The 7,500-nt window shown below is 53.2% G+C and overlaps 4 pseudogenes; all 4 read right to left on the bottom strand.

The window, feature by feature from the left end:
• Nucleotides 1-3,060: 3,060 nt before the first annotated feature.
• LOC137307757 (U2 spliceosomal RNA) lies at nucleotides 3,061-3,177 on the bottom strand (annotated as a pseudogene).
• A 961-nt stretch (nucleotides 3,178-4,138) lies between these two features.
• Nucleotides 4,139-4,255, bottom strand: LOC137307756 (U2 spliceosomal RNA; annotated as a pseudogene).
• A 961-nt stretch (nucleotides 4,256-5,216) lies between these two features.
• Nucleotides 5,217-5,333, bottom strand: LOC137307744 (U2 spliceosomal RNA; annotated as a pseudogene).
• A 965-nt stretch (nucleotides 5,334-6,298) lies between these two features.
• LOC137307737 (U2 spliceosomal RNA) lies at nucleotides 6,299-6,415 on the bottom strand (annotated as a pseudogene).
• Nucleotides 6,416-7,500: the final 1,085 nt, after the last annotated feature.

The raw sequence follows: 7,500 nt of genomic DNA, 5'->3' as shown, positions 1-7,500 counted from the left end.
TCAGAAGCGCCTATTGAAAGGTGTCTCTCAAGCTGCTCCCTGACTGGGCCCTGTCCGTTGTCATGTTAATCCCAGGGCGGGGCGGGACTGCTTTGACCGGGAGACCTGTTTTCTGGGACGCAGGTGTGACATTCCAGGGAGGCACCTACTTTGTGCTGATTCGAAACGACCACGACAACGGCAACTTGCAGTTCTATATTACAACAACAACAACGCGCGTGTGGTAGTTGGGAGGGGCTGCGTTCGCGCTCTCCCCCCTGCATTGAAACTCAAAGTTCGATTTTCAATCCCATAGTCCACCAATCGGATGGGAGACGGTGTGTGTGTGTGTGTGTGTGTGTGTGTGTGTGTGTGTGTGTCAGTGTCAGTGTCAGTGTCAGTGTCAGTCTCTCTCTCTCTCTCTCTCTCTCTCACTCTTACTCAGAGCTGCTGTGGAAGGAAACCTTTTTAAAAAGAACTTGCATATTGAAAAAAAGATGTGTCTCAAGCTGCCGGGCCCTGTCCATTGTCACGTTAATGGCAGGACGGGGCAGGACTGCTTTGACCAGGAGACCTGTTTTCTGGGACGCAGGTGTGAGATTCCAGGGGACCTGCTTTGTGCTGATTTCCCTGCCTCCCTCCCTCCCCCCCAGGACTTCCTTCTGAACACCTTTGTCGTTTGAGCGAGGGCCAAAAGCCTGCCTGTGAAAGGGAAGGATCAGCCGGTCAGCCCCCTGCTGGTCGCTGCTGCCAGTGCAGCAGGCGTGCGTGTGTCCTCGGCCTCGTGTCCAGGTCCCTCAGGGACTTGAGGCAGCTCTCCCCGGTGGTCTCGTGGTCAGGACCGGGCTTCGAATCCCGGTCGGGGGGGGATGACTTTCTGCTGCAGATTAATTGGCATGAAGGAAAGTCTCCCCTCCTGAGCGTAAAGCTCCACCCTCACCACCACCACCGCCTTTTCCTCCCCTTGACAAACGGACAGACAGACAGTCAGACAGTCAGTCCAGTTCGGGAGCGCAGCTTTCATTAAGCAATGGCATTTGTGACAACTCATCGTCTGACAGGTTGATGATTTCCCCACACGCCTCCTGCCGAATAAAAGGCTCACCCTCCCGGACACTACCCCCAGAATCACCCACCCCGCCCCCCCGGGGTGAATATTAAGCCCGAGAACACCGACTGTAACCAACCGCAGTGAAAAGTTGAAGTGGCAACTCATTAACCAGATTTATTTTGGGCAACTCATTAACCAGATTTTTTGTTCATTTGGTTTATGAGTTGCCAAGTGTAAATCTGGTTAATGAGTTGCCACTTCAACTTTTCACTGCGGTTGGTTACAGTCGGTGTTCTCGGGCTTAATATTCGCCCCGGGGGGGGGGGGGGGGGGTGTATAGCGGGCGATGGCCGGTGTGGAGTGCGTTTTTTGGGGGTTGATTTTCACTTTGCCTCGCTGGTGGAATTTGTGGGAGGCAGGCAAGGGGAATGGTGTGGGCTGGTGGGCGGCAAGGGAGATGCTTGCTTCGGGGTGTTATCCTCACTTTGGTCCGCTGGTGAGAGTAGGCAGCGGCAGGCCGGCAGGCAGGCAGGCAGGCAAGTGTGATGTAGTGTGGGGTGCAGTGCAGTGCGGTGCGGTGCTGCCCTGTCGTTTATGAAAGGTTGTAATGACACTGCTTTGCAGCTGACCATGTCCACTGATTTGTGACGCCCGTATGGAGGCTGATATCTCAGGAGGGCCGAGGCCGATTTCCTCCGGGGACGGCTCGTCGCGTGCGGCAGGACGAGGCGCAGCGGACGGTACCGAGCGCTCGGAGGTGCGGCGCTGCCCGCCGGAGGTACAGCGAAAGGCTGCAAACCGCTTTCCGCCTGCTAACTCGGCGGCCGTCAGACCGACCGACTCCGCTTTACCACCGGAGCTAGAGTCGGGCAAGGGGCACCGAAGGGTACCGGAAGGATCGCGTTCGCACGACGGGAAGTCGACTAGCGGGCCGCCGAAAGCGAGCCGGGGGCCCCCGGTTTTTCTGTCCCACCTGGAGACTGATATCTCAGGAAGGCCGAGGCCGATTTCCTCCGGGGACGGCTCGTCGCGTGCGGCAGGACGAGGCGCAGCGGACGGTACCGAGCGCTCGGAGGTGCGGCGCTGCCCGCCGGAGGTACAGCGAAAGTCTGCGAACCGCTTTCCGCCTCCTCTCACCGCACGGCTCTCCTTTTCACCCACTGGCGGATTTTCACCCTCCGACTGCTCGCTACCGTCCGCTGCGCCTGGTCCGGGCCCTGTCCATTGTCATGTTAATGGCAGGGCGGGGCAGGACTGCTTTCACCAGGAACCCGGTTTTCTGGGTCAGAGGTTCCAGGGGACCTGTTTTGTGCGGACTTCCCTGTGTCCGTCCCTCCATGCCTTCCCCCCAGGACTTCCTTCTGAACACCTTTGTCGTTTGAGCGAGGGCCAAAAGCCTGCCTGTGAAAGGGAAGGATCAGCCGGTCAGCCCCCTGTTGGTCGCTGCTGCCAGTGCAGCAGGCGTGCGTGTGTATTCGGCCTCGTGTCCAGGTCCCTCAGGGACTTGAGGCAACTCTCCCCGGTGGTCTCGTGGTCAGGACCGGGCTTCGAATCCCGGTTGGGGGGGGATGACTTTCTGCTGCAGATTAATTGGCACCTCTGAAAGAAAGTCTCCCCTCCTGAGCGTAAAGCTCCACCCTCACCACCACCACCACCGCCACCTTTTCCTCCCCTTGACAAACAGACAGACAGACAGACAGACAGACAGTCAGTCCAGTTCGGGAGCGCAGCTTTCATTTGGAAGCAGACCCTGCTTGTTTAAAGTCAACGACGCCAAGTTATTTTGCACTTTGAATTATATCGCTCCGTGCGAGCGGCACTCAGCCTTGGAGAAGAAAAAAATACCACTGAGCTGAGAAAGTTCTTTTTAAAAAGGTTTCCTTCCACAGCAGCTCTGAGTGAGAGAGAGAGAGAGATATCAGCTTTATTCTCAGTAATAATACACACACACACACACACACACACACACACACACACACACACAGAGACACTGGGAAAGAGCTGATTTTCCTTTTGAATATCTCCCCACGGGGAGCTGCACCGTTCCCAGAAACACTGCAATACTGGGTCGATGCGTGGAGTGGACGGAGCAAGCCCCTATTCCATCTCCCTGTTCTAAAAATCAATTAAAAATAATAATAAATAATATGTGTGTGTGTGTGTGTGTGTGTGTGTGTGTGTGTGTCGGTGTCAGTATCAGTCAGTGAGTCAGTGTCTCTCTCTCTCTCTCTCTCACTCAGAGCTGCTGTGGAAGGAAACTTTTTTAAAAAGAACTTGCATATTGAAAGAAAGATGTGTCTCAAGCTGCCGGGCCCTGTCCATTGTCATGTCAATGGCAGGACTGCTTTCACCAGGAACCCGTTTTTCTGGGTCAGAGGTTCCAGGGGACCTGTTTTGTGCGGACTTCCCTGTGTCCGTCCCTCCCTGCCTGCCTTCCCCCCAGGACTTCCTTCTGAACACCTTTGTCGTTTCAGCGAGGGCCAAAAGCCTGCCTGTGAAAGGGAAGGATCAGCCGGTCAGCCCCCTGTTGGTCGCTGCTGCCAGTGCAGCAGGCGTGCGTGTGTATTCGGCCTCGTGTCCAGGTCCCTCAGGGACTTGAGGCAACTCTCCCCGGTGGTCTCGTGGTCAGGACCGGGCTTCGAATCCCGGTCGGGGGGGATGGCTTTCTGCTGCAGATTAATTGGCACCTCTGAAAGAAAGTCTCCCCTCCTGAGCGTAAAGCTCCACCCTCACCACCACCGCCGCCTTTTCCACCCCTTGACAAACAGACAGACAGACAGACAGTCAGTCCAGTTCGGGAGCGCAGCTTTCATTTGGAAGCAGACCCTGCTTGTTTCAAGTCAACGACGCCAAGTTATTTTGCACTTTGAATTATATCGCTACGTGCGAGCGGCACTCAGCCTTGGAGAAGAAAAAAATACCACTGAGCTGAGAAAGTTCTTTTTAAAAAGGTTTCCTTCCACAGCAGCTCTGAGTGAGAGAGAGAGAGGGAGAGAGAGAGAGAGAGAGATATCAGCTTTATTCTCAGTAATAATACACACACACACACACACACACACACAGAGACACTGGGAAAGAGCTGATTTTCCTTTTGAATATCTCCCCACGGGGAGCTGCACCGTTCCCAGAAACACTGCAATACTGGGTCGATGCGTGGAGTGGACGGAGCAAGCCCCTATTCCATCTCCCTGTTCTAAAAATCAATTAAAAATAATAATAAATAATATGTGTGTGTGTGTGTGTGTGTGTGTGTGTGTGTGTGTCGGTGTCAGTATCAGTCAGTGAGTCAGTGTCTCTCTCTCTCTCTCTCTCACTCAGAGCTGCTGTGGAAGGAAACTTTTTTAAAAAGAACTTGCATATTGAAAGAAAGATGTGTCTCAAGCTGCCGGGCCCTGTCCATTGTCATGTCAATGGCAGGACTGCTTTCACCAGGAACCCGTTTTTCTGGGTCAGAGGTTCCAGGGGACCTGTTTTGTGCGGACTTCCCTGTGTCCGTCCCTCCCTGCCTGCCTTCCCCCCAGGACTTCCTTCTGAACACCTTTGTCGTTTCAGCGAGGGCCAAAAGCCTGCCTGTGAAAGGGAAGGATCAGCCGGTCAGCCCCCTGTTGGTCGCTGCTGCCAGTGCAGCAGGCGTGCGTGTGTATTCGGCCTCGTGTCCAGGTCCCTCAGGGACTTGAGGCAACTCTCCCCGGTGGTCTCGTGGTCAGGACCGGGCTTCGAATCCCGGTCGGGGGGGATGGCTTTCTGCTGCAGATTAATTGGCACCTCTGAAAGAAAGTCTCCCCTCCTGAGCGTAAAGCTCCACCCTCACCACCACCGCCGCCTTTTCCACCCCTTGACAAACAGACAGACAGACAGACAGTCAGTCCAGTTCGGGAGCGCAGCTTTCATTTGGAAGCAGACCCTGCTTGTTTCAAGTCAACGACGCCAAGTTATTTTGCACTTTGAATTATATCGCTACGTGCGAGCGGCACTCAGCCTTGGAGAAGAAAAAAATACCACTGAGCTGAGAAAGTTCTTTTTAAAAAGGTTTCCTTCCACAGCAGCTCTGAGTGAGAGAGAGAGAGGGAGAGAGAGAGAGAGAGAGATATCAGCTTTATTCTCAGTAATAATACACACACACACACACACACACACACAGAGACACTGGGAAAGAGCTGATTTTCCTTTTGAATATCTCCCCACGGGGAGCTGCACCGTTCCCAGAGACACTGCAATACTGGGTCGATGCGTGGAGTGGACGGAGCAAGCCCCTATTCCATCTCCCTGTTCTAAAAATCAATTAAAAATAATAATAAATAATATGTGTGTGTGTGTGTGTGTGTGTGTGTGTGTGTGTGTGTCGGTGTCAGTATCAGTCAGTGAGTCAGTGTCTCTCTCTCTCTCTCTCTCTCTCTCTCACTCAGAGCTGCTGTGGAAGGAAACTTTTTTAAAAAGGACTTGCATATTGAAAGAAAGATGTGTCTCAAGCTGCCGGGCCCTGTCCATTGTCATGTCAATGGCAGGACTGCTTTCACCAGGAACCCGTTTTTCTGGGTCAGAGGTTCCAGGGGACCTGTTTTGTGCGGACTTCCCTGTGTCCGTCCCTCCCTGCCTGCCTTCCCCCCAGGACTTCCTTCTGAACACCTTTGTCGTTTGAGCGAGGGCCAAAAGCCTGCCTGTGAAAGGGAAGGATCAGCCGGTCAGCCCCCTGTTGGTCGCTGCTGCCAGTGCAGCAGGCGTGCGTGTGTATTCGGCCTCGTGTCCAGGTCCCTCAGGGACTTGAGGCAACTCTCCCCGGTGGTCATGTGGTCAGGACCGGGCTTCGAATCCCGGTCGGGGGGGATGACTTTCTGCTGCAGATTAATTGGCACCTCTGAAAGAAAGTCTCCCCTCCTGAGCGTAAAGCTCCACCCTCACCACCACCGCCGCCTTTTCCACCCCTTGACAAACAGACAGACAGACAGACAGACAGTCAGTCCAGTTCGGGAGCGCAGCTTTCATTTGGAAGCAGACCCTGCTTGTTTCAAGTCAACGACGCCAAGTTATTTTGCACTTTGAATTATATCGCTACGTGCGAGCGGCACTCAGCCTTGGAGAAGAAAAAAATACCACTGAGCTGAGAAAGGTCTTTTTAAAACGGTTTCCTTCCACAGCAGCTCTGAGTGAGAGAGAGAGAGAGAGAGAGAGATATCAGCTTTATTCTCAGTAATAATACACACACACACACACACACACACTCAGAGACACTGGGAAAGAGCTGTTTTTCCTTTTGAATATCTCCCCACAGGGAGCTGCACCGTTCCCAGAAACACTGCAATACTGGGTCGATGCGTGGAGTGGACAGAGCAAGCCCCTTTTCCATCTCCCTGTTCTAAAAATCAATTTAAAATAATAATAAATAATATGTGTGTGTGTGTGTGTGTGTGTGTCGGTGTCAGTATCAGTCAGTCAGTCAGTGTCTCTCTCTCTCTCTCCCTCACACTCAGAGCTGCTGTGGAAGGAAACTTTTTTAAAAAGAACTTGCATATTGAAAGAAAGATGTGTCTCAAGCTGCCGGGCCCTGTCCATTGTCATGTCAATGGCAGGACTGCTTTCACCAGGAACCCGGTTTTGTGGGTCAGAGGTTCCAAAGGACCTGTTTTGTGCGGACTTCCCTGTGTCCGTCCCTCCCTGCCTGCCTTCCCCCCAGGACTTCCTTCTGAACAGCTTTGTCGTTTAAAATAATAATAAATAATATGTGTGTGTGTGTGTGTGTGTGTGTGTGTGTGTGTGTCGGTGTCAGTATCAGTCAGTGAGTCAGTGTCTCTCTCTCTCTCTCTCTCTCTCTCTCTCTCACTCAGAGCTGCTGTGGAAGGAAACTTTTTTAAAAAGGACTTGCATATTGAAAGAAAGATGTGTCTCAAGCTGCCGGGCCCTGTCCATTGTCATGTCAATGGCAGGACTGCTTTCACCAGGAACCCGGTTTTCTGGGTCAGAGGTTCCAGGGGACCTGTTTTGTGCGGACTTCCCTGTGTCCGTCCCTCCCTGCCTGCCTTCCCCCCAGGACTTCCTTCTGAACACCTTTGTCGTTTAAAATAATAATAAATAGTATGTGTGTGTGTGTGTGTCGGTGTCAGTATCAGTCAGTCAGTCAGTGTCTCTCTCTCTCTCTCTCTCTCTCTCTCACTCAGAGCTGCTGTGGAAGGAAACTTTTTTAAAAAGAACTTGCTTATTGAAAGAAAGATGTGTCTCAAGCTGCCGGGCCCTGTCCATTGTCCTGTCAATGGCAGGACTGCTTTCACCAGGAACCCGTTTTTCTGGGTCAGAGGTTCCAGGGGACCTGTTTTGTGCGGACTTCCCTGTGTCCGTCCCTCCCTGCCTGCCTTCCCCCCAGGACTTCCTTCTGAACACCTTTGTCGTTTCAGCGAGGGCCAAAAGCCTGCCTGTGAAAGGGAAGGATCAGCCGGTCAGCCCCCTGCTGGTCGCTGCTGCCAGTGCAGCAGGCGTGC

This window comes from Heptranchias perlo, unplaced genomic scaffold, assembly GCF_035084215.1.
Source record: "Heptranchias perlo isolate sHepPer1 unplaced genomic scaffold, sHepPer1.hap1 HAP1_SCAFFOLD_1099, whole genome shotgun sequence".
In the NCBI taxonomy this organism is placed as follows: Eukaryota; Metazoa; Chordata; class Chondrichthyes; order Hexanchiformes; family Hexanchidae; genus Heptranchias; species Heptranchias perlo.
The sequence above is the reverse complement of the archived record's forward strand: the minus strand, read 5'-3'. Positions and strand labels throughout refer to the sequence as shown.